Consider the following 12787-nt stretch of genomic DNA (forward strand, 5'->3'; position numbering starts at 1 on the left):
AGCCGGCGGAGGTCCGACGGGTGCCCCAGAGGCGGCGAAGCGGCCCCACTGCGCCTCCGCCGCGGCCCAGCCCCCTCCTCTCCCGGCCTTGCTGCTACCTGCCCCCGCCACCTCCCGGGGCTCCTCCCTCTCCCTCCCCCCCCCCCCTCCCCGCGCCCAGCCTCGTCCCCGGTCCCCTCCGGCTCAGCCCGGACTGGCAGGACTGGGTGGAAACGGGATCCGGGGTGGACGGGGATGGTGAGTGGGGTTCTCCCTGCCCACGCCCCCCTGGGCCTTTCTGTGACCTGGAGGCGGGGTGTGAGCGCCAACCTCCTGTGTCCTCGGAGGATCCTAACTTTAAATCCTGGGCAGCCGCCTAAGGCTTCTAGGAATTCCCATCACCCGCGCCCCCGCCTGCAGATCAGTTAAGCTTCACGGGAGGGAGAGACCCGGAACGGAGGTGGGGGGCGGGGTGGAGGCGAGGGCGGCCGGCGGACGGACGCTGACCGTACGTCGGCGCCCACCGTGACCCGCCCATCTGAGAATCTTTGCGCGGCGGGGCAGCCCCGGGGCAAACGGAGACTGCGTTCGGTGGAGTCCCCCACTGGTCCGACCGGATTCCTCCGCCCTGGACTCCGTGCCCCTGGCTATGCCAAAGGGAAAGACCTAGGCTCTTTTTACCTTTAATTGAACGTGGAAATTTACCAAATTGCCGCTTGAATTCCAACACACTCACTACCTGCAAAGTATGGAGACCTAATGACATTTCGGCCTGTAAGGCCACTATATCTACCCGCGGGTGCTTCCTTTTCTCTCTTGCTGTGCTGCCAGCCTTCTCTGCCATCTAAGGCAGTCAGTGCCCTCGGGCACACCATACTCAGTATTTATCTCCGGTTCTTGGCCCTACAAATGAGCTATCCCCCTCCTTGGTCAGCGAGCCTCTGGGCTATGCTCTAGAAACCATCCAGACGCAGTCCTCACATTTACCATGAGAAAACAAGCAGGGAGCTTAGGAGATGGGGCCAGGTCAGACCCGGTAAGCTGCAGGGTCTAGACTAGAGCTGGGTATCTTGAGGGCTGTAATGTGAGACTTCATATTCCCCTACACCCTGGTGTCAGGTAAAGCAACCCTGGATACAAGAGAGCAGAGTGAGGTCAGGGTTCAGAGACCCAGCCTGAGTGCCCCAAATAAGTGAAAAGTGTCTTCATTCTCTGCTTCATTTTCTATGTAAAAGTGGTGATATTTAGTCCACCTCCCTTATTGCATCGTATGGAAAAATAAATAAAACTTTTTATCTGAAAGTACCATATAATGCTTGGTGTTATTATTCAAGTCCCAGTTCTGCCCAGAAGGGAAATTCTGAAGGGTTCATCGAAGGCTGGTTTCCCCTTCAGGGTTGGCAGGCAGACCTCTCAGGGGCCTTGGTATATGCAAAGCCCTGCTCCTTCCTTCAACTTTATTAAATGACTAATTTTACCTAAGACTACAATTTCATCTTCTCAGACCCCACTGATCTTTTCTTTTCTCTGGCATCTTACTGTCTTTGTCACCGGCATTTCTCACAGCCACAAGCATGTGTGGCCGTGTATGATATTAAGCATGCAGTGCAGACCTTTTCTGACAGGTAGGAGCTGGTCCTGGGCCTGTCCCTATGAAGATCAGCTAGAAATTTGATACTGGATTTCCTGTGCATGTTGGAGATTGTGTCTTGGGCTTTACAGACCAAAAGTCTCATTGCCAACCCTTCAAAATAGAGTTGACCCTTCAGCATTGGTTTGAACTATGCAGGTCTATTTATATGCTTTTTTTTTTTTTTTTTTTTTTTTTAGAAATACAGTACTGTAAATGTATTTTTCTCTTCCTTAAGATTAAATGAACATTTTCTTTTCTCTAGCTTACTTTGTTGTAAGAATACAGTATATAATACATATAGCATACCAAATATGTTTTAATGGGCTGTGTATGTTACCGGTAAGGCTTCCAGACAATGATAATCTATTAATAAAATTTGGGGAAGTCAAAAGTTATAGGCAGATTTTTGACTGCACAGGAGTCAGGGCCCCTAACCTCCAGGTTGTTCAAGGGTCAACCATATACCCACTTGGGGAAGAAAGTTAGGAAGATGGTTTCCAGGTAGCATCGCAAAAGTAAAAGCCATCTACCCTCTAAATGTCTCCCTGAGGAATGTGCATGTGCAAAATATAGTACGTTTAATTGTTAGGCAGCTGAACCTATTTATATATCAAGAATAGAAGAGTGCGTAGGCAGGCTTAGTTTTACTGACAACTAATAGCATTTGGGATGCAGAACATTAAACCTACGAGTTTTAAGCCAGCTTTTCTAAATACAAGTAGAAACACTTCAGAGCATCCCAGAAGGACACATTCACTAGGCCAGGATGTCTCAAGCGTAACTGCAGGGTCGATGCTATCAAAATGCACACAATGAACAGGAGAAGCCCTAATGACTCTTTTAAATTTTTATTTATTTATTTTGAGAGAGAGCACAGCAGGAAGGGACAGAGAGAGAGGGAGACAGAGAATCTGAACTGGGCTCTGTGCTGACAGCAGAGAGCCAAAGTGGGCTCAAACTCACAAACTGCAAGATCATGACCGGAGCTGAAGCTGGGTGCTTAACCGAGTGAGCCACCCAGGCGCCCCTTAGGGATTTTCTTAAGTAAGCAGTTCTAATTGGCTTTTTCAGGTAGTATGTATGTGTAAAGTGTAGCAAGTAAGTAGATGTTCCCACCCGATCATTTCCAACTGCTTGGGGCCAGGCAAGAGAGAGGAGGTGAGAAAATAGACAGGGACCTTTGCTACCTAAAACATCTCTACACACCTCCAAGGATTTATATTCGCCAGGTCTCAGAAAATTTGCTTCAAGGGCACACAACATAAACCAAGAAGTTAGAGGCAGTCAAACAAGGGGTGCTATCACGAGGTTCTTTCCGGATGCTGGCTGCAGATGGACAGAGGGTCAACAGCGTGCCTGGTATGGGGCTGGGCACTGTGGCGGCAGCAGGGACACAACTACCATAACCACCACTACCAATAATAATAGCTCACTTGGATAAAACTCAGTATGTGGAGCTAGGCACAAAACTAAGCACTTTAAACATATCCCCCCTGGGGCACCTGGGTGGCTCAGTGGGTTAAGCGTCCGACTTCGGCTCAGGTCATGATCTCACGGTTCATGAGTTCGAGCCCCGCGTCGGGCTCTGTGCTGACAGCTCAGAGCCTGGAGCCTGCTTCACATTCTGTGTCTCCCTCTCTCTCTGCCCCTCCCCTGCTCATGCTCTGTCTCTCTCTGTCTCTCAATAATAAATAAGTGTTAAACATATCACCCCATTTTATTCTTACAATAAACCCATGAGGAAAGTACATTATTATCCCATTTTTCAGTTAAGGAAGTTGAAGCCAACTGGATGTTGGATTTTGTTGACTTTCAAAACTAAAAAAAAAGTTGCAATGCAAATACTTTATTATCTGAAGACACTCCTGCCCTCCACTTACACCCTTGCATCTATCATTTCTTCCCTTTAAGAGCCCCAGGCTGGTGCATCAAACACCCTCTGCAGGCCAGCCGCCGACTCCATCCCTCACCTTGAGTACTGGGGCCACTGTTTTCTTTTCCATCACATGATGCCATCAAATCCTAGCTGTCTGTCCATCTGCATGTGTGTATATACACATGTTTTGTATATGTAACACACACACACACACACACACACTACATCTACATTCTTCTGGAGATTATATATGAAATTATATGTATTTCATATATAAGCATACTTTTGTATAATAGAACATTTCCAGGAGGTTAAGCATCCAGCTCTTTTCTTAAGTGTTTTTTAAAAATATTTTTTAGGGGCGCCTGGGTGGCTCAGTCGGTTAAGCGTCTGACTTTGGCTCAGGTCATGATCTCACGGTCTGTGGGTTCGAGCCCCACGTCGGGCTCTGTGCTGACAGCTCAGAGCCTGGAGCCTGCTTCACATTCTGTGTCTCCCTCTCTCTCTGACCCTCCCCTGTTCATGCTCTGTCTCTCTCTGTCTCAAAAATAAATAAACATTAAAAAAAAAAAAAGATATATCTTGGTAGTGTAACTTTAGAAAAAAAAATTTTTTTTTAATGTTTATTTTTGAGAAAGACAGAGACAGAATGTGAGTAGGGGAGGGGCAGAGAGAGAGGGAGACACAGAATCTGAAGCAGACTCCAGGCTCTGAGTTGTCAGCACAGAGTCTGACATGGGACTCGACCTCAGGAGCTGTGAGATCATGACCTGAGCCAATGCTTAACCAACCAAGCCACCCAGGCGCCCCTATTTATTTATTTTTGAGAGAGAGAGAGAGAGAGAGATCAAGTAGGGGAGGGGCAGAGAGTGGGAGACAGGATCCCAAGCATGCTCTATCCTTACTGTCAGCACGGAAACTGAGGCAGGGCTCAAACTCACAAACCATGAGATCATGACCTGAGCCAAAGTCAGATGCTTAACCGACTGAGCCACCCTGGCGCCCCTTAAGTCTCATCCTGCCAGGTCCAAAGCAGCAGCGAGCAGACCCTGCAGGGGGCATCCAGGGAGCAGAGGTCAGAGGAACAGGAGGGAGGCAGGGCTCCGTACATCCCAAGGTCTAAGCCAGATGGGCCCCCAACAGCACAGCGAGCATCAGCAAGGCAGAAATGCGCGGTGGTTGTGGGGGCAGAGTAAGCAGATGGTCAGATGGCGAGGAGTCAGCAGCCGAGAGAACTGGGAAGGGCAGACAGGAAAGGAGACCCAGGGCTCCAACAGCAGCACAGGCGGGTTGCTGGCACCAAGGCAGCTCCTAGTGGAGCGTCTGCTGCCTTCCTTCTCCCTGAACCCAGGAAAGCCAAAATCGGAGACAGTCTGGCCTCGAAGATTGAGTCTTCGTCACTGTACCTTGCAGATTAAGTGACTGTAGGGAGTAAACATTTCAGGGGCCAGGGGGGTGAACTACAGAGAGAGAACCTAGCTGCTCCAGACAAGAAGCACGATGTTTCTCTGGTGGTTCCCACTGCCCCCGCCCCCTTTAATGAGATGGGCCTAATATGAAAAACCGTACCAGGCCACACCGACAAAGGGAGCACGAGCTCTGAGCTCTGGAGCAAAGCCACAGAGTGTGCTGGCGCTTCCTGGGGCGCCTTCTCCCCCCTGGGCTTGTCGCTATTTACCTGCCCATCCAGAGCCACGCTGAACACGGCAGATGGACCCTCAGTCTCGGAAAGAGGGGATCCGCCCAGAACTCTGAGGTCTTCCTATGGAGACCTCTCCACCTGCTGGAGCTAGCCGAGAGACAAGTCTTTGTACCCAAGTGTGAGATGCTACCAGAGGACTCGCCTAGGCTACAAGCAACCTAGCCAATTCCAGCAAAGGCGTCCGTATGCTCTGTGGCAGCAGGGCGTAGGCGGCCTAGCCAGTGCCTGCCACCAACCCAGGGCGATGAACACACTTACTGACTGGGGCTGAGTTCAGAGCCGTGGAAATCTCATACTAGATCAGAAAGGCCCTGTGTTTAAGGGCTTTTGAATCATGTTGAATCATTCATTCATCCATTTAACAAACATTTATTGAGTAGCTACTATGTGCAGGACTTTGTTAGGTGCTAGGGATATAATACTGAGCAGTAACAGACATGATGCCAGAAGGGGCCACGTCCTTGGGTACTCTACTAGGGGAGATAAATACCCATCAAATAACCATAAATGCAAAACTGCAGGTAAAGGGAAAGATATGTGATGCCCAAAGGAGATGTGATCTGGTGGGGGAGGCTAAGAAAGGGATGGCCAAGCTGAGATCTGAAAGAGAAGTAGGAGTTAATGAGGTGAAGCGGAGGGAGAAGGCATTCTGTGCAGAGGTAGTAGCAAGTGCAAAGCCCTTGATGGCTATTGGCCACGTGAGCAGAGGGAGGCCCGGCGTGGGGGACCACTGAGGGTGAGGCAGAAGCGTGACCTGGGAGAGCTGGATGGGGGGGGGAGGGTGGGGGGGTGCAGAAATGCAGACCATATTTTGTCCTGAGAGCAGTGGGGAGCCACTGCAGGGTTTCAGGTTGAAAAGAATGCATGAAAAGGTGGGAATGTTGAAAATCTCACCGTAGGGGCAATGTGGAGAAGAACACAAGAGCACAGATGTGGACAGACTCATGCACGAGGAAGAGGCTTGTGGAGACGGACGAAAGTGGACAGACTGAGGGCTGTTCAGGCATGAAATCATCGGCAGAACCTAGGGATGGTTTGCATTTCATGGGGGGGAGGAGGGCGGGGGCAGGGCGGGTGCTGAGGAGAAAGAGTCATGGACCCAGCCCAGCTTCTGGCCGGTACCTACCCAGAGTGTGGTGCTCAGGGCTGTGAGGTGCAGGTCTGGGAGTGAGGCTGTGTGCTTTGCTTTGGACTTGCCAAGAATGAGAGGGGGTACGGTGGGCAGTGGGCCATCCCGACCCGGAGCAGAGGGCAGAGAACTCTGAGTACCCACATTTACAAGTCGTCTGCCTCCAAGTAGTAATCTGAAGCTGTTACTGGCTGAAAAAAAATCACCTAGCGAGTGGTTGAGAGGGCCTAGGCTGGGTTTTGATGCATTACAGCACTTGTGGGGCAGGGGGACAGGGAGGCGTGCTTTCCCTGGAAGGAAGCCCCACCCCCGGCCCCCTCCGCCCCTCCAATAGGAGTGAAGAAAGACCCCCTCCTCCCCTGCGCTTCCTACACTCAGCACCTGGCCTCCATTTGCTCTGATTGCTTAAGCCCCTTCACCCCATATGTCAGTCACTGCAGGAAGCCCCAGATGCCCAGCTCCCCCCACGTTTTGCTCCTCTGCCCACCTCCCGAAACCAGAACTCACAGACACTGCCAGCAAATGTGCCTGTTCTTCCCGCAACTCTCCCCACCTGCTGTAACCTGGATCCCCTCTGAGGACACATCTCCCTTTGCAGCCCTGTCAGGTGGCAGCAAAATGTGTCCCCCTGGACTTCTTACCAGGAGCCCTGGATGTGGCACGGATATCCCTTTTGATCCCCATTACTACTTCCACACTATTCTCCTTCCCTCCTCCCTAAAGTCCCAGCTTTGAATATCCTGTCATCAAACTACACCACCTACTGCCCTCTGAGAGGCACAGCCGGCTATTGCCCTGGGCCATTCATCCTCATTTCTCAAACACTGTTCTGTCCTAGCTCACTGGCACTTTCTCCAAAACAACTTTGCCAGTAAGTCTTGGTCATTTCAACATCACAAAGATGAACTTCTCTCTTTGCTCTGCCTTAACCACTATCCCCATGGTAATACCCTAAACCAATACTGACCAACAGAAATGTGATGTGAGCCATATATTTAATTTAAAAAGAAACTAGGGGCACCTGGGTGGCTCAGTCGGTTGAGCATCCGACTTCGGCTCAGGTCATGATCTCACAGTCTGTGAGTTTGAGCCCCGCGTCGGGCTCTGTGCTGACAGCTCAGAGCCTGGAGCCTGCCTCAGATTCTGTGCCTCCCTCTCTCTCTGCCCCTTCCCTGATCATGCTCTGTCTCTATCTGTCTCAAAAATAAATAAAAACATTAAAAAAAAAGAAAAGAAAAGAAAAGAAAAGAAAGGAGTGCCTGTGTGGCTTAGTCAGTTAAGCATCCGACGACGTCAGCTCTGGTCATGACCTCAAGGTTTCTGAGTTCAAACCCCCCATTGGGCTCTGTCAGCGCAGAGCCTGCTTTGAATCCTCTGTCTCCCTCTCCCCTGCTTGTGCTCTTGCTCGTTCACTCTCTCTCAAAAATAAGTAAATATTTTTTAAAAATTTAAAAAGAAACTGGGGCGCCTGGGTGGCTCAGTAGGTTGAGCATCTGATTTCAACTCAGGCGATGATCTCACGGTTTGTGAGTTTGAGCCCCTTGTCAGGCTCTGTGCTGACAGCTCACAGCGTGGAGGCTGCTTCCGATTCTGTGCCTCCCTCTCTCTCTGCCCCTCCCCTGGTTGCACTCTGTCTCTGTCTCTCAAAAATAAATGTTAAAAAAACAAAAAGTATGATGCTCAGGTCTCACCCCAGACACATTCAAGCAGAATCTCTGAGGGTAGAGCCTGGGCAGCAGTATTAAAAAAGAAGGAAGGAAGGAAGGAAGGAAGGAAGGAAGGAAGGAAGGAAGGAAGGAAGGAAGGAAGGAAGGAAGGAAGGAAGGGGAAAGAAAAGAAGGAACAGGTGACAGTAATTTCAATAATAGATTTAATGTAGCATATCCAAAGATTATCATTTCAACATGTAATCAATATTTTAAAAATTATTAATAAAATATTTTACACTCTTTTTTATTGTTTTGTTACTAAGTCTTGGGGATTTGGCATGCATTTTACCCTTACAGCACATCTGGACTCGGATGAGGCCCATTTCAGTGCTCAGTGGCCACAGGTCACTAATGACTCCTGACTATGCAGGGGACAACCCAGCTCTAGAAGACCATGTGGCAGTCCTTTGCAATAACCGCTTAAAGCAACCCTCTCTCCCACCAGCTCCTTCTATCTTTCCAGTTTACTCCCTTCTTTTACCTTAACAATCCTTGGACCCACCGGGAACTACAGTTTATGTCAGCTTTTCTCTTTACCTCCCCCTGCATCGTGCCCTCCCTACCCAGTTGATTTTTTTTTTAATATGAAATTAATTGTCAAGTTGGTTTCCATGCAACACCCAGTGCTCATCCCAACGGGTACCCTCAATACCCATCACCCACCCACCCCTCCCTCCCACCCCCCATAAACCCTCAGTTTGTTCTCAGTTTTTAGGAGTCTCCTATGTTTTGGCTCCCTCTCTCTCTAACCATTTTTTTTTCCTTCCCCTCCCCCATGGTCTTCTGTTATGTTTCTCAGGATCCACATAGGAGTGAAAACATATGGAATCTGTCCTTCTCTGTATGACTTATTTCACTTAACATCACACTCTCCACTTCCATCCATGTTGCTACAAAAAGCCATATTTCATTCTTTCTCATCGCCACGTAGTACTCCATTGTGTATATAAACCACAATTTCTTTATCCATTCGTCAGTTGATGGACATTTAGGCTCCTTCCATAATTTGGCTATTGTTGAGAGTGCTGCTATAAACAATGGGGTACAAGTGCCTCTATGCATCAGTACTCCTGTATCCCTTGCCTCCCTACCCAGTTTAAAAGCCTTGGGAGGCACCTGGGTGGCTCAGTCAGTTAAGCATCTGACTTCACTCAGGTCATGATCTCATGGCTTGTGAGTTCGAGCCCCACATCGGGCTCTGTGCTCACAGCTCAGAGCCTGGGGCCTGCTTCGGATTCTTCGGGCCCTCTCTCTCTCTGTCTCTCTGCCCCTCCTGCTCATGCTCTATCTCTCTCTGTCTCTCAAAAATAAACATTAAAAGAAAGAAAGAAAGAAAGAAAGAAAGAAAGAAAGAAAGAAAGAAAGAAAGAAAGAAAGAAAGAAAGAAAGAAAGAAAGAAAGGCAGGCCTTGGGCAATCATGAGAGCTAGTCCCTTGCACCTGCCCTCAACTCCCTTGTCCCTCCCTCTCACTTTGTGGTACTCACTGGGCAAAACCCAAACCTGGCTTCCACCCAGCTCTACCAAAGGCACCCCTGCAGCCGGGCAGCTCAGGGGGGCTGGAGGGAAGCACACAGCCCTTCTGACCAGTCTCATTTTGAAGTTCATGACAAGCCTTTAGGTGCCACTCAGTAATTCTACTTCCCGGTAAGCATAGCAATTTCTCTTGCCCGTTCACTTCCCACTCTTTTGAAAGACTTCTAGATCTTCCCTCTCTTCAACTTCTTCCCCAACCACACCCATAGCTGATGACCTTGCTTCCTTGCTTCCTGTTGTACTGAGAAAACTGAAGAAATTGAAAAGATCTTGCCCAGGCTCCCCTGACATCCACCCTCCCACCTGAGTCTGCTTTGCTGCACTCTACCTTCCTCCCCCTTACTAAAGTGGACTCCCCACAGTCATTTTTATTTTATTTTTTAACATTAAAGAAAATTTATTTTAGAGAGTGCATATGCATGTGCATGAGAGCTGGGAAGGGGAGGGGCAGAGAGAGAGAGAGACAGAAAGAGAGAATTAAGCAGGCTCGGTACTTGGTGTGGAGCCCAATCCAGTGTCCCTGGGATCATGATCTTCCCTGAAATCAAGAGTCAGATGCTCAACTGCTCAACCGACTGAGCCACCCAGGCGCCCCACCCATAGTCATTTTTAAATGTTTATTTCGGGGCGCCTGGGTGGCTCAGTCAGTTGAGCATCCAACTTTGGCTCAGGTCATGATCTCACAGTTCACGAGTTCGAGCCCCACATCAGGTCCTGTGCTGACAGCTCAGAGTTTGGGGTCTGCTTCCGATTCTATGTCTCCCTCTCTCTCTGCCCCTCCCCTGCTCACACTGTCTCTCTTTCGCTCTCTTTCTCTCTCTCAAGATAAATAAACATTAAAAAATTTTTAAAAAGTAAACGTTTATTTATTTTTGAGAGAGAGAAAGAGAGAGAGAGAGAGAGTGCAGGGGAGGTGCAGAAAGAGAGGGAGACAGAGGATCTGAAGTGGGCTCCATGCTGACAGCTGAGAGCCCAACATGGGCTTGAACTCACTGGATCATGACCTGAATGGAATCTGACACTTAACCCACTGAGGCCCCCAGGCACACACCCCCCCAACAGTCATTTTTCAGCTGCCATCACCACTCTTGCCCTAGATTCTATTCATTCTCACCTGCCCTAGGATTGTTGCTCTCGCAATTAATGCACTCCCTTGAATTTCAGTTTTTTCCTCTCTACTAGATGATTATCATCAGTATACAGCTAGGCCCCAACTTAAAAATTAACCCCATTTCCCCGTCCAGCTACCACTCCATTTCTCTGCTCATTTTTGCAGCAAAATGTCTTCTCTATACTTGATAGACCTAATTCCTCTTCTCCCATTTTCTCTTAACTTGCTCCAACCATCTTTGACACCCACCACTTAACTGACAGTACGTTTGTCAAGATCAGCAATGACCTCCCTATTGCCAAAGTCAATTACTTTTGACACATCAGCTATATTTGATTCAGCTGTTTACTCTCTTCTGCATGAAACATCTGCTTCTCTGCACACCACAATCTCTTTTCCCCCAACCCCACTGGTCCATTCTTCTCATTCTCCACCTTATCTGCTCAGCCTCTAAGTGCTGGGAAGGAGTCCTTGCATCTCTTATCCTCCACCTACCACTCTTCTGGCTGACCATACCCAGTCTGAAGCCTTTAAATGCCATCCCTATGCTAATGATCCTCAAATTTGTACCTGTATCTCGGATCTTTTCTATGGCCCAACAACACACACATCCAGCCTCTTACTCTTAATTCCCACTTGATGATCTAGTGGACATTTCAAACTAAATACGTCCAAAGCTTAGTTCCTACTCTTTCCCCCCCAAACTTGTGCTACCCATAATCTTCCTCATTCAGCTGATAAAAACTCCATTCTTTGGTTCAGGCCAAAAATTTTGGAGATATCTCTGACATCTCTCTTTCTTTGGCACTCAAAATCCATCGAATCCTGCGCACTCTGGCTTCAAAACATTTCCAGAATCTGCCCACTTCTTGCCATCTCTACCACTACCCTCTTGTTCACAGCCCCCATCATCTCCCCGATTTACTGCAATATCCTGCCTCCCTACACCCTACTCTAAATGTAACTGCCACTGTTATCCCTTCATCTGATTTCACATCATGTTACTCTAATCAAAACTCTCCTTTCTCCTTTCACTCGGAATGAAAGCCAGAGTACAAGGCTCTGCCCAAATGAGTCCCACGTACTCTCTGAGCTCATGTCCTATGACTCATTCTGCTCCAACCACACTGGCCTCCTTGCTATCCCTCCAAAATGCAAGTCACATTCCCACCTCAGAGCCTTGCACCTGCTGTCCCCCTGCTTGGAAGGCTCTTCCCCAGACATCTGCATAGATCACTCTATTTTCTCCATACTCTTCCTCAAATACCACCTTCTCAGTGAGGCCATCCCTGATCACCCGATTTAAAACTGCATCACCAGGGTACCTGGGGGGCTCAGTCAGTTAAGCGTCCCACCCTTGGTTTCGGCTCAGGTCATGATCTCACAGTTCATGAGTTCAAGCCCCATGTCAGGCTCCTCTCTGTCCTTGGGAGCTTGCTTGGGATTCTCTCTCTGCCCCTCACCTCTCTCTCTCTCTCTGTCGCTCAAAATAAATAAACAGACTTAAAAAAAAAAACAAACTACATACACCAATGCCCTTTATTCATTATCCTCCTTTCTTCCATTTTTCTTTAAAGCACTTAATGACCTTAAATATATTATATAGGTAGGTCCTGGGCTTCAACACCAAAAAAAATGTATATTACTCATTTCACTTCTCTATTGCTAACTCCTCCTCACTACTTCTCACTAGACAGCGAGCCCCATGAAGGTATGAGTTTTGGCCCCTAGCACCTAGAATAGTACTGACATATAGATGCTCAATAAATACTTGTAATATGGAATGAATGAATGAATGAATGAATGAAATGAAATGAATTGGCAAAGAAAGAAGGCAGAGAAGGAGCAGCCAGAAAGGCAGGAGGAAAACCAGGAAAGAATGTTCAGGGACAAGGGAGTGGTCAACTGTGGAATGCTCCCGATATGTCAGGTTAGTATTAGAAATGCACACGATCTGCTGGAGGATATAGGAGCCCACCGAGTGAGCTGTTTCCGTGAAGACGCCACCCTGGAGTGGGGTGAGGAGTGGGTGGAAGCAGGGAAATGAGGGTGAGTATTAGCAGCTCTTCCGAGCCCTCTGGCTGTGAAGGAAACTGGAGATATGGGGAGTGAAA

This window comes from Neofelis nebulosa, chromosome 4 (genome assembly GCF_028018385.1).
Source record: "Neofelis nebulosa isolate mNeoNeb1 chromosome 4, mNeoNeb1.pri, whole genome shotgun sequence".
Taxonomy (NCBI): Eukaryota; Metazoa; Chordata; class Mammalia; order Carnivora; family Felidae; genus Neofelis; species Neofelis nebulosa.